Consider the following 18,961-nt stretch of genomic DNA (forward strand, 5'->3'; position numbering starts at 1 on the left):
TGACCAGCTGACTCCTGCACACCTTTTACTGGGGATGTGCTCGCAACCAAGGTACATGCCCTTGACCAGAATCGAACCTGGGACCTTTCAGTCCCCAGGCCGACGCTATATTCACTGAGCAAAACCGGTCAGGGCTTCGGTTTATATTTTAGAATTTTATTAAGACATATATACAAAGATTAAATGTATTTCAAGAGCTATTGATCATTTATTTATACTTTACTTAAAATGAACTCTTGGTATTTCCCCCCAAATAAATGTTTATAGTGGAAAACCATAGAGAGGTGTTAATGGAAAAGGAAAATGATAATTTAATGTGATACAAAAAACTGTAATGGAGGATTAGAAAATGCCCTAAATCATAGTTGTTTCTTTTTGGAAACTACACAAAAGTACTCATAAATCAATTGTGTTGTTGTTTTTTTTTTAATTTAAAATAGTAGGGACATAATGGTGAAAACAAATGAAAAAGAACACCTCATTTGAAAATGGAAGTATATTAATATTTTACTCTACAGAGGCTGGGACTGGAAACATAATATTTGATTATCTCACCCTGGTCTTAAAGATCATAGATAGTCTCCTCCCTTCACAGAGCTCATCTCCCACCACTCTTTCCTCATTTGCTTTCCAGTTCAACTTTCCCTTTTTCTGTCCTTCAAATGCTCTAGCATCATTCTCATTTATGGGCCTTTGCAGTTGCTTGGCTATCTGCTTCAAAAACTGTAACTCCATATTACTGTATTACTTACATCATTTTTAGCATTTACATATCAAATCAAGTATCATCTCCATATTACCATATTACTTGAATCATTTTTAGCATTTATATGTCCAATCAAGTGTCATCTTTTTATAACTATTCTAATTTTAAAAAATACCCCCAATTTCTTACTTCTAATGGATTGATTTTATATTTTTAGAAATTGTATCACCACTTTGAAATTAATCACTTGCTTATTTATGTAAAGAATAAAAACATAATGAGAACACTATTAAAAGATAAATTGAAGCATGTTAAATTTTTGAGTTTGAGGGAAAGTCAGTTCAAATGGGGCAGTGTCAAAGTGGAAGTGGCTAGGAGTGCTCTGCCCATTGGGTCTAGGGAAGAACTTTATAGAGAAGAGACAGGGCAAAGCAAGAACTTTATTGCACTGGCTATATCTTAAGTAGTTGACTTATTTGGGAAAGTCTATGTGGATGTTTTTGATTGGTTTTCCTTATCTTTTGATTTCTTAACCTGTAGACATTACAGGCTTAGTTTCTGGCTTGCTTAGGCTATCCCTGAAGTCATTGAAGTCATCACAGCATAATGGTTTCCTTGTTTAATTAATTTAGCAGCATGAACTTTGCCTTGCCCATTACTATATTTCTAGTATCTGAAAAAATGCCAGTCTAATATCAGGATTCAATAAATGTTTGATAATGAACAAATGATTGTGTTCATATCCATGACTCTATGATAAGATATGGAAAAACTTATGGAAGTGTTTGTGGTCAGCATTAATTAGTCATCTTGCTCTATTTATTTAATCTTATCTTTTATTCTAAAATTGTTAACCTAGAACTAAGTAGCATGAATTATGCCATAGAGAACCACAGAAAGACTTAAAGAAATTAAAATTATAAAAGTGTATATATATATGCATATATATTGGGGTAAAAGTTGATTTACAGCTGTTCATATGGAAAATAATACAATCATTAATAAATAATATAAGAATAAATTCTGTTTCACATACTCACACCTGTAAACCTACTTTGACACACACTGTAGGTGTATATATATATATATGTGTGTGTGTGTGTATATATATATATTCATTTGTGTGCTTATCTTAGGAGGCATATATATTGGGGCAAAAGTTGATTTACAGTTGTTCATATGGAAAATAATACAATCATTAATAAATAATATAAGAATAAATTCTGTTTCACATACTCACACCTGTAAACCTACTTTGACACACACTGTAGGTGTATATATATATATATGTGTGTGTGTGTGTATATATATATATTCATTTGTGTGCTTATCTTAGGAGATAATCCTATGATCTGATAGAAAATGGATTAGAAAGAGTAAAGTGAACTATTGTGTTTCAGGGATTGATAATGACTGATTAAGTGAACAGAAGTTGAGAGATCCCAGATATACTTAGAGGTGAAGCTAACAGGACTTGTTAATTGATTGAAGCGGGGTGGGTTTGGGGGCATGTTGGAAGTTTTATAGGTGGCTCCCAAGGTTTAAATGACTGTATCGATGATGCTTAAATTGATTAAGTGGATGCAGGTTTTTGATAGGGAAAAAGGTATGTATGAGTTTAGTGTTTCACAAGATGAGTTGAGGTCTTATGTTGAGATGTCCATCAGACAGTTAGATACAGTGGTTTGAGGTTCAGAAAAAATGCCTTATTAGGAGATACACATTTAGAAATAATGTATTGAAATTATGAGAGTATAAAAAAACAAAGAGCAATTCTGAAAAAAATAGACATAGAAAGTCAAGAGAGATAAACTATGTTAATGTAGTTTCAAGAAAGAGGACTTGATTGACCCTATAAATGTAGTAAAAGTCAACTGTGAAAAATAAAAATTATTAGAAGATGGAATAATTTTATTTCAGCTACTGCAGAATCAATAATTCATTATAGAAAATATTAATGTGAGGCATTCTACAGAATACTATTTTACCAGAGATTTTGAAAAAATGCTTCTATGAATTTTCATTCCCTATAAAAGGGATGATAACTTAGGATGAATATGGTATAGTTATTGTGAGGTAGAATGTATCTCAGATATGAAAATTTTCTGCCTGGGAAATGGTTAAGAATAGGATAAGGCTGTGAATATCAGTATCTTCCAAACAACTATCTAGTTTGATACCTTCTTCTGCGATGTGCACTATTGCACTGTACACAGAGATTTCATTTATGTGGCCAACTCTACAGGGAAAAGCTTTTAAGTATTCTCAACAGTGAAACAATTACTGATGTCACCATTTACAACTAGCCTCAAACTTGTTATAGGTCTACTCTTTCCCATTGCATTGTCTACTCAAAGCAAATAATATTCTCCTTTAAATCTAGATCATTCCAACATAAAAAAAGTTAAGTCAGAATTGTTTTGAAATAGAACAAAGTATTAAACCCAAATGCAAACAAGGAGGAGACAAATAGCAATGGTAAGAGTGGAACTCAATGGGATGGAAAATAGAAATTGAGAAAGTTAACAAGCTAATAAGAAATGGCTATAATAAATTATATGAAGCTCTTACTTCACCTTTGTTTTCTATATTCATAGACTGTTCAACATATTCAACAACTGTAGTTGCTATTCCCACATTCCCTGTTTCACCAAAGTCAAAAATATTCCATCCTTTGGCTCACAACCAACATGGGACTAGCCACCAAATCCTAATCCCTCCTTAATAATCCTTATGCCTGTAGTTGTCTCAGTTTCCACAGACTTGATTTTAGTGGAATTTGGTTCCTGCTGCACATAGATTATTACTGTGACTTCCTGCTGTCTAGTCCCCTTACTCAAACAGTTCTAATATAAATCATAATTCACACTTCTCTCAGAATAATCTTTTAAAAAGTAAAATATTTGCTCCTACTTCCCTGTTTAGAATCCTGCAATGATTCCCTAGGGAATTCAGTATAAAATTCAAACTACCTACCTGCATACCTGGCTTCCTTTCTAATCTGTAACCTGCATATTTACTGATTTCATATGTTTTTTAGTCTTTTCATAAGCCCTCCCTCTAGAAATTTGAGTCACTGATTTTAAGCCTTTCTTCTTTCCTAATCTAAGCATTAAAGTCATGAATTCCTTTCAAAGCACCACTTTTACTAAATCTTAAAAAACTGGATGTGCGCCGAAGCCGGTTTGGCTCAGTGGATAGAGCATCGGCCTGCAGACTGAAAGGTCCCAGGTTCAATTCCGGTCAAGGGCATGTACCTGGGTTGTGGGGCTGTAAAAAATCAATAAAATATATTTTAAAAAAAACAAAAAAAAAAAACTGGATGTGCTAAGTTTGATCATTTAGTAAAAAGTAGCCTCTAATTCCTTTGAGATTTCTACAGATTTCACTATTTTTAAAAAATGTACAAATATTGCAAATAGATTGTTTACTATTTTATTTCTAATTTAATTCTATTGATATTAGAGAACATGATACATGTGATTCTAACTCTTTGAAATTTATTGAAAATACTTTTTATGGGCCTGCATACACTTTATCTTAGAGAATATGCTATGTGCAATTGCAAAAAAAATATAATCTGCAATTGTATGCATTTCTCTATAAGTATTAATTAAGTCATGGCTGTAGGAAAATGTTGCTAAGATCATCTATGTCTTTTCAGATATTTTTTGTCTAGTTCTATGTATTATTGAAAGAGGCATGTTAAACATTTTAATAATGTTTGTGGAATTGTATCTTTCTTATTTTACTTCGGTCCATCTTTGATTTATGATTTTAAAGCTCTATTATCTTGTGAATATAGATTTCTGATTGCTTTGTGTTCCTGACTCTTTTGTCAGTATTAAATGACACCTTACATCTGATAATTCTTGTGCTCTAAGCCTATTTTATCTGATATTGAAATAATCAAATTAGACTTCTATTTGTATGATATGTATTTTTCATCAGTTAAATTTTTAATCAATCCTGACCTTTTTATCTCTGAATTAGAATGCTTAGTTTATTAAAATTTAATTTAATTATTAATATAGTTGGATTTATGTCAATCATTATTTATTTTCTGTTTGTCCCTTTTATTTTTTGTTCTTCTGATTCTAATTTCCTGGCTGTTTTTGTATTGTTTGCATATTTTTTGGTATTGCACTTTAAGTTATCTATTGAATTAATATTTGCATTTTTTTAACTAGTTCCTTGGGGATAACACATCCTAAACTTTTCAGTGTATTTAGGATTAATATAAGTTCATGTAAAATGCAGAAACTTTGTAACTATTTACATCCCTTAATATTTATGCTATTGTGTCATATTATTACATATATATGTATATATAATATAAAAACTAGAACTCAAAGCTACATTTTTCTCAAATACTCATATGTATTGTCATACTGAAGAATAAAGATACTATTTTATGTTAATTAAAATATTTATCATTTCTGATGTTCATTCATTCCTTAGAATGCTTTTCTATATCATCTCATATCCTTTCATTCTGAAGAATATATTTCAAAATTCCTCAATTTAGGGTTCCACAGATTATTCATGTATATTATGTATATTTCTTTTCTCTGAAAAATATCACATTATCATTCTTGGAAGCTATTTGTTTAGATATGACGTACCAGGTAGTCAGTGTTTTTCTTTCAGCACTTTAATATTTTGTTTTGCTATATCTGTTTTTTTTATATTAGAAGTCTTTGGCCATTCTAATTGTTTTCTCCCTGTATATGAGTAGTTATTTTTCTCTAACTTCTTTCAGAATGACTATGACATACCCAGTTATGTTTTTTCTCATATTTGTTCTGCTTGAATTTGACTAAGCCTTTTGAATCTGTAACTGTATGTCTTTTTATCTAATTTGGAAACTTTAAGGCCAATATTTCTTCAAGTATTTTCTGGTCACTTATCTATCAACTCTCTGGAATTCTAATAACACATTTGCAAGAGATTTTTATTTTGTTATCACACTTGTTCCTGAATCTCTGTTTATTTTTTCTCATTATTTTATTGATTTCAGAGAGGAAGGGAGAGGGGGAGATAATGTTGGTGGTCTTGATCTGGCATCAAGAAGAGTTCAGAAATCTGGAGAAGGGACTGTGCATAAATTAAGAATCCAGAGACAAAACATAATTTTGGAAGGCATACAGGGAGTCAGAGAAGACTTAGCTAAAGGAACTAAGTTCTCCTCGTCTCAGGACCCCTTGCTTTTTGTTAACACAATTTGTCCTAAGGCGAGGTGGAGATATACACTTCAAAGTGTAGGATTTCGTACAGAATCCATTGTCAGATTGGAAGAATTTGCCTACAACTGTTCAGGTATTTGGCCAGTAGGGGGCAATAACATGTAGATTAAGATGCCCTGAGCTGTCTGGCAGCAAACAAGCAATTTAATGCATCCTTTTCAAGTTTGGGGAAATGCCTTTAGCCATTCCCAATAGGTGACAACATATGTGACTCAGCCCTTGTTGAGTCCCCAAGTTCCATCAACCTTCTGATGAAACTCTTGCAATTATGACATGCTGGGATTGGCTTCCGGCAGGGAGAGAGATAGAAACATTAATGATGAGAGAGAATCATTGATCAGCTATCTCCTGCATACTCCACACTGGTGACCAAGCCCACAACCCGAGCATGTGCCCTGACCAGGAATCGAACAGTGCCCTCCTGGTTCATAAGTCGATTCTCAACCGCTGAGCCACAGCCACCAGGCCATGCTATGTTTTTAAATGGCTGTCAGTGAAGTAAGTTTGTTTACATCAGCATCGACACAAACATGTGTGTAATGCCTTGTGCTGTGATGTAGGTGATAGGAAATTTTTGGCTCCATTATAATCCTATGGGGCCACTGTACTATATGTAATTGGTCATTGAGTGATATTTTGTGGTGCGTGACTGGTGAGTGACATGCAATTTGTACAAAACAGGTGTAGGTGTGGAGACAAACCTCCTATTTTTTGTATCAGGCAACTTCTCTTTGTTCTTGAGTTTCCCTTTGACTTTCCTTCTCCTTTTATATTTCCATATAATCAGAGCTAAACACCTTGTGGAGAGCCTTAAGAAAAGAGAACCAAGATTGCTGTTGGAAAGTAATGAGGGCGATTGTCCCTATTCTAAGTTAGAAATAAGCAAATTTGGGATTGCAGTTTAGAATTTAATTCTGAAAATACCTTCTCTGATATTTACACTTATTTCCTTTCCCATTTAAAGACTTCGCTGAATGCCTTTATTTAAACAAATCAAGTAATATATAGTGCTAACTATATTAATAAATATAGCCGTGGACTTGGTGAATAGGTTGACTTAAAGTGGATTCTGTTCTGAGAATTTTAGTGTAGCCAATGCATTATCACCAGAACATTAGCTTGCCTCCTTCCCCTAAATAGGGCTTGAGGGAGAAATTTTACATTTTTTGCCAGATCTTTACAAAGTAACAAGACATGTGACCCAGCACAGGCTGCTATGTAAAGTGATAGGGCTTTGTAGGCCCATCTGTCTGTCTTTTGGGAATGGTTTGGCTATCTCTGTGCTGAAGCTTATTTCTGTTTTTCACGTTGAATGAAAAGACTTCCAATTTCACTGTGACATCTACATCATCTAGTAGACATCTCATTGTTAAGTAAATTTATACAAACTCTATCTCAGCTTTAGATTTCTTGGACTTTAATTAGAGGATGAACCATAAATCAGGATTTCATGACATAGTAGTTAATAGATCTGTCCCCTTGCTTTCTATTAGGCTAACAGTGCAAATCACAATATTCACACATAAGTATGCAGAATTCCTCCGGCTTGTCCTCAGGAAATACTTTGCATACATGTACTCCTTTGTTAAAAAGGGGATTTTCAGCATTTCCACATTCTGCAGTACAGTGTGCATTGAAGTGTCCCACTAAAAATAAATTCAAAATAGCTTGCCTATCTTGCTTCCTCCTTTATTCCTTTCATATTTCATATGTGGCCTAGAGAGGAAACCAAGAAACATGACTTGTGGTATCTATACATTTATCCACTGTACTTTTAGAGACTTAAAACATTTGTTTGGTTTTTACAATGCTTTTAACCGCTCACAAATATATGAAAATATGCCTACATGTAGCAGTTTTTAAATTTAATGGTATACTTTTAGAGAACCAAGGAAAACGTGGAACACCTGCATCTAGAACAGCCTGTTAATGTTTTCAGTTATATTCTTAGGCAGCTTGAGAGCCACCAAATGCAGTAATGTACAAAGAACCACACTACATCTAGAATTAACCACAAAAGAAGTACAGCATCCAACCAGGTAGCCAAAGTTTAATGTGAATCGTTTATCTCATACATATTTTCCGGTCTGTTGTGGTTAAGAAAGCCATGCCCTGTGGCAATGTTAAACTCCAAAGCACAATTAGTGTGAATACACAGATGATTCTCTGCCAGCCAAGAAAAAATGCCAATAGTACCTTCCTTATATTAGTGCATTCTATTTTGTTTGGTATAAAATGTCCTGAAAATCATGTTAGAGAAAGTCTCGCTGTATTGTTAATGTCAGTGAACTTTGAGGGGTGGTGTAGAAGAATAGAGAGAAGCACAGGTTGCTACTTTGTATATACATATCTTTGTATATTTAAATTTTTTAAATCCAATGAGAACTTACCCACAAATAAACATTGTATAAAGAAAGAATACATGCATTAATTTCAACATATCAGGAAATGCAATTTTAATTAATTATTTAAATCAACATTTTATACACCTAGATTTTTTTTTCCAGATGCTGGAGAATGGGATTGGCATCAAAGATATATAGTTTAAAAAAAAAAAACAGAGGGCAGTCATAACCAGTAACCTTATAGTCTGAGAAGGAAGTCTGACAAGTAACAATGGACTGACAGTAGTGTCAGAACTGCATCATTAGAGGATGCCAGGAAGAAATAGTGGCATCATATAGGTTGCTGAGCATTGAGGAATAAACAAAAAGAGCTAGACTGAATACAGAAAGGAAGGGCAATCTGGACTGAAGGCAGAGCATATGTGAAGCATGCATTGAAAACAATACAGCGATTCTTTCAAGAGTAATTTGCCCATCACAGAATAAACTAAAGAAGTGCAGCATTTTCAGTAAACTGACATGGAATGGGGCTGCACACATAGACTAGAATCTTTGCATACTAACTAAGGATCTTATATTTAATCCTGGGCCAGAGTGTGAGAAATTGAAAAAAAAACAAAAAAACAGAAAGTTTAAGCAGATAAATAAATAATTAGATTTACATACCACAGTGCCTGAAGATGACAAACAACTGATCTCCCAGCGTCTGTCTGTACTTCAACATTTCTATTGTATGTTGATCACTTAACTGGAAGAATATTCAAGTAGTCAAATATGATTAAATTAAATACAATTAAAGATTTGTCCATACAGCTGAGCCACTCCGATCTATAATATGATAATGTGCAAGGTACTCCTTCAGTGGGGGACAGAACAGGCAGTATTCTTAAATGTATCTGAATACTAGGCTCCTTTTTAGAGTTTAAGTTGAAAAACTATTTGGGAGCTATTAATCCATTTGCTATGGTATATTAAAGACCAATTCTCGGGGGAAAAAAGTCACTCAAATACAACTTTGCATTATTTCTGATTGATCTACTTATTTACTGACTATAAAAAGTCATATGCAAGAGTGACCATATTTAAGAAACTCACCTTTATCTGCCTTAGTTTGTCCCTTGCATCACAAAAGACATCTCCTCACTAACCAAAGTTCATTGGTTCATTGGTAATGTTATGGTTTTATCAAAAACTATATATATGTTCATCATTTCCTAATTTGATTTGAAACTGTATTTGTAAAGACTTTACAAATACAAATCTGTCTTTTGCAAAAACTCAATTCTTTCACTTCTGAGCTAGGGTTAAACATTCTGACTTCCTCTCCTTTATTTCTCTACTGTTAACATTTGTCTTTTAATAAAAAAATATCCTTGACATTTAACTGCAAATGAGCTACCTAAGAACAAATATCATGGCTTAATTTTCTGAATGTGGTGGTAGAATCCCGTAGGTATTTCCTAGTGATTATTTCTTCAAAATCTCAAGTGCAGGTTATCTCTTATTTTCTTTTCCAGTATTTACTTTGAGGCCATTCTTGTATTCTGAGTGTTCTTAATTGAAGAACTTGTACACCCATTGTACTTTTCATTATAGTTTGAGCTTTTCAACATCAGGAGAAAATTTGAAATGCAAATTATGATGGAAGAAAATAAGGGATTCAAGGAAGCTATGAAATTAAGTGCAATAATTTCATATAGTTGACAAGTCATTATGACATTATTTTTCAAAATATTTTAGAAATTTAAATAAAATACCTACATTGATGGTATGATTTATGAAAGATTAGTCGGTCTGTTTGGTCAATGATGGGCACACTTACATTTTTGCAGCTGTAGCTTGATTTGGGGCCTTGAGATCACTTGTAGGTGTGCAAAAGAATGTGAGCATTATGTCCTCAATCCTCGTACTCTTTTTGTCATTCTCTTGTTCTACTTCTCTTATGAAATTACTAGTGGCCCAGTGCATGGAGTCATGCACATTGAAAGGAAATTAATTAGAAGAAATATTTTAATATTGCTATTCGCCCTTTATAATAGAAGTGTCAGAGGTGAAAGAAAATTAGTAAAATATATATGAAAATAACATATAAATTGATTAATAAATAAACAATAACAACATGATATAAGAACAACAGACATGATATAAAAACAACAAAAATAAGATATGAAAGCAATAAAAACATGATATAAACACAACAAAAACATGATATAAACACAACATTGATAAAAACAATGACTGATAAATTGCTTAAACTTATTCTAATATCTCCCTGTATACCATATTAAGAGTAAAAACACTTTCAGAGTGCTTGACTAATTTCCCTTCTGATGCAGTATTTACAACTTTAACTTTAATATCACATGATCTTCGAACTTGAGAGAAAGCAACGTATAACTGACCATATCCAAAAATGGGTTCAGGAAGGAATATTGCTAGTCTGTGTAAAGTTTGTCCTTGTGATTTATGAATAGTCATTGCAAATGCTGGCATCAAGGGAAACTGTCTTCAAATTAATTTAAATGGGAGGCCAGTGTCAGACAGGGACAAATCAATTCTTGGAATCAGAACAGCCTCTCCTTCCCTAGATCCTGTTAATACTGCAGCTTCGATTATGTTAGATTGAAATCTTTTGATAATAAATCTAGTACCATTACAAAGACCCCATTTACTATTAAGATTTCTCAGTAGCATGATGATTGCACCTACTTTCAATTTTAATTTATGACACGGCATTCCCGAAGGAGTAATACTATTAAGAAATTTCATTGGGAAATTTTTTCTTTTCGGCATCATCCATTGAATCGATAGAATTATCACTCAAATGTTACATTGTGTCAATAGTTGGTCTTCAGACATATTCTGTCGATGATGCCACTTTCAGCTTCAGAATGTCAACAAAAACAACCGAATTCACAATTGACAATGACAGATTGAAACACACACACGCGATTGGCGCCAGGGAGAGCATTTTATGTACCGCGCATGTATGAATCAACATTTATTTTTAAATTGTCAGTGTGCGTCATATGTATAGGCCGGTTGGTGGGTTGGACAGATGTATGGTCAGTCACTTAGCCTTTTTTACTTAATTTGAAGCAATATGCATTCATATACTTAAATTTTGATGTAGATGTTCATTCTACCAATAAATGAAATATATGAAATATTATATAATTTTTTTGATGGTATTGGTTTAAATAAAAAAAAGGTAGGGTCAAGAACAATAGATTATTTATTTTGAGGTTTAAAGCACATGTCATAGTACTTGGAATACAGAAATATTAATTTAATTTAAAAAAATATTCCTGTTTGTAATTTTGTTTCTTTATCACATATAAAAAAAGAAAATCTTAATAAATAGGAAAAGACAGTCTAATATCACTCATTTCTATGTATCATTTCAACGTTCAGTATTTACAAGAAGGTATAGCATTTAGCAATGTTGGTAGAAAAACGTTTGAATTGTTCAAAAGGTAGAATGTTATTATAAAGGATGGTGCATCTGTGACTGAAACAGATTATTTCATGGAAGTGTCTTATCATTTATGATGCATGAATTTTACAAAACTAAACTATTGAGCCATCAATCCTCATTTGAGTATTTTGAATTCAAGTCACTGATGGAAGGAATCATGGTTATGTGCTACTATAAATAAAATGGTTTGGGTATGTCACATGCCAAGTAATTTTAGCATGAGTCATAATACACTGCAGTGTTCCAGATGATGGAATGGTTCCTTGGAAACTTCATTTTTGACAAATTCACTTGAAGAATATTTTCATAACACATTAATTAATAGAACAATATAAAATATTATATAGGTACAGTCCTATTAGTTTCTGCTTTTAAAGAATATTTTTCATTGGAACATGTTAGAAAATAATTATATTAAAGCTTTGAATGTTTATATAAGAATGTGTGCACATGTGTAAAAAAGTATATTGCCTCTATCCAGTGTAAATCAATCATTTTTTATGATAAATATTGCTGCTAATGCTTTTGGTGTGAAAATGAGAATGTCATTCTTGATTTGGTTTTATAATGCATTAATCTCCTGTAGGTTATGGTCAACCCACAGTATGAAAGAATGCCTCAAGCACATCAAAAATTGCAATCAAAGCTCTTTCTCCAGCCATTTCTATTCTAGAAAGAAAAACATCAAACTAAAATGGTCTGTGGGCACCTGCTCTCCATGTGAGAACAAAATCAATGCCATCACCTTGACACATATTTAAGCTCAATTTTGCAATGGGAAACACTAGAGAAGTAGGAATATCTGTTTCATAGATTCCTCAATTCAGCCTGAAGATGTACAGGTATATGACTTTCATATCCAGATAATTACATATTAATTAAGAAATGGCTGAGCAAGGGTACTGGCTGGGTAACTCAGTTGGTTAGAGCATGGTCCTGGTATGCCAAGTTTGTGAGTTTGATCTCTAATCAGGGTACATACAAGAAGGAATAATACATAAATAAGTGGAACAACAAATCTCTCTCTCTCTCTCTCTCCCTCTCTCTCTCTCTCTCTCTCCCTCTTCTTCTCTCTAAAAATCAATTAGAAAAAGAAATGGTTGATCAAAATGTTTAATTTCCATATATTTTATGAGTAAATGAACATGGTTTTCAATGATGGTGATCATTGGAGTTAGAAAAATGTGTACTTTAATAGAAATTTATATAATATTGATGCATTAGCGTAATCCTAAAATGTTAACCAGGTATGAATTATGTCTATGGGTGCAGTGATATACTAAAGGTCTTATGGACATGATCAAACACAATCCTCATAGTGACATGATGAGGAATTTCACATACCATAAAAATGAGACAGGGAACAGTTACATATTACTAGTAGATAGTGAGAAAAAAAATATAATTGAAACTCATACCTGTCCAAGTATTAGGTTTGTACCCACAATAACTGTGTTCTACATCCTTCCAAATTACAAAAAGTTTCTGAACTTGTTTCCTCATCTATAAAATGGAAACAATAATTTCTGCCTGCAAAGCTTATTTGAGGATTAAAAACCATACACATCCTTTGCATATATTCTGGGGCATAATGGTCTATTAAAAGAAATTCTATCTACTATTATTTTGACATATTTTAAAAGGATATTTTCTTATAAATAATTAAAAATATGATATTATTATTTTTATTTTGTTGTGATGTTTGTATTGCCAATTTATTCTCCTTTAAGTTGGACATGGTATTCTCCACAAAGATAGTAAAATTTTCCACCATCCTCTCTCTCTGCAAGAAAAGGCAAGGTGTTTATATTTTTTCCCTGAATGCTTTGCTGCAGAATGATGGCATTCTAAGTAACTTAGATAATGAATCATAAAAAATGATAAATAGAATGCCAGATTGACTATTAAATTTGAGATTAAGGTGTGAATTATAAATAAATTATAATGCATCAATTGTAAATTTTTTCATAAAAAAAACTTCAATTTTTAATTGATTTTGGAATGGAGATATTTAGAGAGAAAGTGATCTGGATAGTAGCAGAAAATAGTGGCCCAATAATAAGAGCTAACCAAGTGATTCTTTAGTGCCAGGTGCTGTTTGAAGCACTTTTTATGTATAAACTCTTTAATCAACAGAGATCCTTTGAGATAGGTACAATGATTATCACCGTTTAGCAGAGGAGGAAACTGAGGTGCATATAATTTAAATAATTGGCTCAATATTAGATACAAGATTGAATAGGGCTGGGTGACTATATAATCCATAATTTAAAGCAATGCATAATCAAACATATATATTTACACACCTTTTGCATTTAAATTGGCAGAGTGACTTAAAATGCAAGGTTATTTGGCAAAATCTATATATATAAAAGCCTAAATGATGGGCCGACTGGCCAGTAGCTATGATGCACAATGACCACCAAGGGGCAGACACTCAATGCAGGAGCTTCTGAGCAACAGCAACTTTGCAGAGCACCCTCTTGCACTCTGGGACCGCTTGCAAGGCGGGGGGGTGTGAGGAGGGTATGTCAGACTGCTGGTTTTGGCCCGGTCCCCACAGGCCAGGCCGAGGGACCCCACCTGCCAGAGGGACCCCGCTCACTCCATAGACACCCTTGAGTCCCAGCGCTGCCCCAGGTGCAGCCGGCAGGGGAGGGACAGCTAGAGGTTGGCTCCAGGGTGTGTCCGCCCATCTCACCCAGTCCCGCCTGCCCCGCTGGCCACTTTCTAATTAATTTCCTTTCAATGTGCACGAATCCATGCACTGGGCCTCTAGTAAAATATAAAGGAGAAAAGCACTGGCTTTAGAATTTTTTAGAAAATCAGTAAAATGCCAGCACTTGAATGCATTAGCCATGTGGCTTCCAGGGGTGGGCAAACTTTTTGACTCGAGGGCCACAATGGGTTCTTAAACTGGATGGGAGGGCCGGAACAAAAGCATGGATGGAGTGATTGTGTGAACTAATATAAATTCAAAGTAAACATCATTACATAAAAGGGTACGGTCTTTTTTTTTTTAGTTTTATTCATTTCAAACAGGCCGGATCCGGCCCGCGGGCCGTGGTTTGCCCACGGTTGCTTTAGGCTATGCAAGCTACTCTGAACCTTAGTCTCTTTATCTACTAGTATAAGCTCACATGATAATATTGGCTTCTATGGCTAATAATAATCACTTAGAGATCAGCATATAAAATATCCTCAACAACTATTCACTGAATATAAAATTAGAAAGCATCTTAAATTTTAAATCTAGAATATTACTATTTAAATGTATTTGTGATTTAATCTATTTTTAATTTCAAAATTTTAATGCAGTATTAAAATAGAATTAAAACAGTTTTAAAATATAAACTAACAATATTATTGAATAGCTATCATAGACTATTTGAATTAAATGAAAAAATAAGTAACTTTTTAAATCAGCTTTTCTCCTTCCTAATAAATATTTCAATATGTTTATTTGTGTATTTATTTATGTATTTATTTACTTATGTCTCCTTTTAAGTTTTATTTTATTGTAAAATCTATATTTTTAAAGAATTATCATGCAATTATAAAAATACCTCATTTACCATATACAAAATACTTCCATACACATGATCATAACTTGTATTCTGTGAGAGGTAATCAGTGAGAACTAATAAATATTTCCCCATTTTTATTAAAAAGCTCCTGAGCTTCAAAGGAGTAAAGCTACCTTCTCTTAGCTAGAGAAATCTAGTAATGTAGGTTCTAAATTTAGGTTTGTCCACTGAAACAAATTGGTGCTCATTATCAGTACACATGTAATAGCCCCTGATTATTATTTTTGGTCATCTGCAAATGTAGCATCTGATTCATTATCATCATATAGATCTGGCCTTATATTTCAGGTAGCAAAGTGATTTATGATCAATCATTAACTAAATGTCTGGAGAGATACATGCATGTCCTTTCACTAGCATGACTTTACAACTGGCTAATTGCATTAATGTTCAGGAACCAGAAACCCCAAGTCTGCTTTCTGCTTAGTGTATCTGTTTTCAATTATGATGTTATCTGGATGTCCTGTTCAAATCAACGTGCTGATCTTTTTCTCTGTCTTTCTTTTTTTTTTTTTTTAACAATGCTGTAGTTACCGTCCTCTTGAATTACTTCTCTCTGAAATAATAGTTTCATAAAGTCGTAATTCCTTGAAAAAGGCTTAAACCACATCTATGCTATTAAACTGGATTGATGACAAGTGAATTTATGCTATTCCCATAACCAGTGATTGAAACAATTAGTGTATGATTATGATCTTATATTAATCGGTTTGGCTACAAGTTCAACTACAATACTGTGATATACAGTATATGCCCATTGGTCATCTCAGTACAGTATGAAGCACACTGTAGGAATATGTGTTATTTAACCTGTTTCAGATTTTAATGAGCTACATGGCAGGCTCATGTTGCATTTGGTGATAGACATTTATTGTGAGACTGTATTAAGGTCATGTAGCAGTACAGGAAATCCATTTATAATAATGAAAGAGTAATATGCTAATTAGACTGGATGTCCTCCGGACATCCTTCCTTCTAGACAAAGCCGCAGCAGCCACGGCCAAGGCCATGGTGGGCAGGGGCCAGGGCCAAGGTCCTTGCAGGAATATCATGCATCAGGCCTCTAGTAGATAAAATAAAGTTTGTCTTAACTTTGGAGATGTGGGAATCTATTTTCTGCCCTCTGACATAACAGGGGAGGGGGGACGGTTAAAAGCTTCTAGATAATGACAAAGATTCTCTCCTCAACCAAACTTTAGCCAGGTTCCTCTGAGCCCTCTTCTGGACTAGGCCTCCACTTTGGCCTAAAAGTATATAAACTAACACTAATATTGTTTCTAACAGCTCAAGGCAGCATTCCTAAGATAATGTAGACCCCTTAAAGTTTCTGCCTGAGAAAACTCAAGGCTGCCAAAAAATTTTAGTGTTTTTTTCCAGCCAACACCCAATTGTTTTTCAGTCTCTGGGTGTTGGGGTTATGGTGAGGGGCAGGCGCTTTACTTTGACAAGCAGCAGTTAGCAAACCCAGAGGAGTTTCACATGGAACAACCTTCCTACCCACTCGCTTTTTGTAAATTGTCCCTTTTCTGATACTGCTGAGTCCCAGCTTGCTCCCTTTCTAACTTCTTAATTCTCCATTTAAAAGTCCCAGTCACCTCTATGCTAATTGAAGTTGAGTTCAGTTTACTCTGAACTCTTTTCCATGTTGCAATAGTATATTAGTGATTAAAATCTGCCATTATTATTTGAGCTAATGTCTGGTTTTTGTTTATTGGTGAGCATAATTAAAACAGAGACTTTTACCTCAGAATTTCTGGCAATCATATTATGCCATATAGATATAGAAAGAGAGAAAAAATTCAGGCTTCTAAGTAATTAAACTTAGAATTTCTCTGTTAAAATAGAGAAAAATATATCTGGAAACAGAAAGAAATTAGCCTTTAGGTCTCCCACATAATTTTGGTCCTTGCTCCAGAACAACTTGTTTCCAATGAGTTGGCCCACAATTTCACACACACACACACACACACACACACACACACACACACACGGCAATCATATTATGCCATATAGATATAGAAAGAGAGAAAAAATTCAGGCTTCTAAGTAATTAAACTTAGAATTTCTCTGTTAAAATAGGGAAAAATATATCTGGAAACGGAAAGAAATTAGCCTTTAGGTCTCCCACATAAATTTGGTCCTTGCTCCAGAACAACTTGCTTCCTATGAGTTTGCCCACGATTTCTCTCTCTCTCTCTCTCTCTCTCTCTCTCTCTCTCACACACACACACATTTTTTTTCCTAAACAAGTTAGTGCCTGATTCAATTACTTGAACCAAAGATCCTTATGATATTGAAAACATTGTAAAAAGTTAAAAATGAGAATTTTAACAAGAAAACTTAGCAATATATATATTTTAAATTAAGATCATCTTAAAAATGAGAAATTTATATAATAACTTCCCAATACAATCAAACTTTATTAAAATTTAGTCTATAATAATATATACATACAATGGCAAAATCTTTAGATCAGAGATTGTGAAAATATTGTGGAGATATTTCTTAAAATTAATATTTGAAATATGTAGCCAGTATTCTTATTATTTCCAACTTTTAATATATTTTTATGGCTATCGTTGCCCAAAAGAAAGTCTTCATCAGTATTTACTTTGCTTCTATACAAAACTTGGAGGGTAGGTGATTACACCATAGCTATTAGAGTATTGCAAAAGTGAACTACTATATTCAGGGTGTTAAAAAAAATAGAGAACTACTGTTATATGCTACTTAAAAAAGTGCAAGAAAAAATAATCTCAATAAAAATAATACAATAGAAACAACAACACTATCAATACAGGGTGAATAAGCAAAGAAATCTAATCACTGTTCAGAGGAAAATGTAATTTTAATGTTTAGACCAGGTAATATGATGGATTTCCAGCATGAGCAGTTGATTTAAGGTAGTCCCTATAAAAGTTGAAAACTAGAGTCATCTTTCTGTATTCTTTTTACCATCTGCTATGAAATTGTATCAGTCTTTTTCAGTAAAAAAGTCAGCACAAATAAATCTAAATTCACTGGATAAAGTGTTTGTGTTTACGACAGTGCCTAGCATGCTGATATTGCTTAATAAATGCCAAATCTGATGGATACTATTCATTTAGATGTGACATAGCTGCTTTTGTATTTTTCATTGCAAAGCCTGAGTTATAGACAGAGCTGTTAAATGCCCCCTTTCTAATCTAATTTCACAATACCTAATTAATGTAGCTCACCCTTTTCAGCTAAAGTATTTTAGGACTAGGGAACCATTACTCATTTTTTTCTTTCATATGTACATGTAGTCAACAGATATTTACCAGGTCCTCTTAGGAGCCAGGCATGAAGATGCATGAGATACAATCTCTAGCCTATAAAATAAAATGCTAATATGCAAATTGTCCCCTCAGGAGTTCTACCCACCAGGAGTTCGACTACCCTCTATGACATGTGCTGACCACCAGGGGGCAGTGTGGAATGAAGGAAGGCCCCAGCCAACATTCAAAGAAGAATTAAAGCCAATCCTTCTCACACTATTCCAAAAAATTCAAGAGGAAGGCACACTTCCAAACTCTTTCTATGAAGCCAGCATTACCCTAATCCCAAAACCAGATAAA

At 33.6% G+C, this 18,961-nt stretch overlaps 1 long non-coding RNA gene across 8 annotated transcripts in view; it reads right to left on the minus strand.

Moving 5' to 3' along the window:
- Positions 1 to 18,961, minus strand: part of LOC106726120 — a 76,885-nt gene that overhangs the window by 36,952 nt on the left and 20,972 nt on the right. For all 8 annotated transcript variants that reach the window (XR_001362138.1, XR_001362142.1, XR_001362139.1 and 5 more), the window contains exons 5-6: positions 8,964 to 9,045; positions 6,654 to 6,761 (exon numbers count right to left, since the gene is read on the minus strand). This is a non-coding gene — a long non-coding RNA (uncharacterized LOC106726120). The remainder of the gene's footprint in view (positions 1 to 6,653; positions 6,762 to 8,963; positions 9,046 to 18,961) is intronic.

This window comes from Myotis brandtii, unplaced genomic scaffold, assembly GCF_000412655.1.
Source record: "Myotis brandtii unplaced genomic scaffold, ASM41265v1 scaffold228, whole genome shotgun sequence".
Taxonomy (NCBI): domain Eukaryota; kingdom Metazoa; phylum Chordata; class Mammalia; order Chiroptera; family Vespertilionidae; genus Myotis; species Myotis brandtii.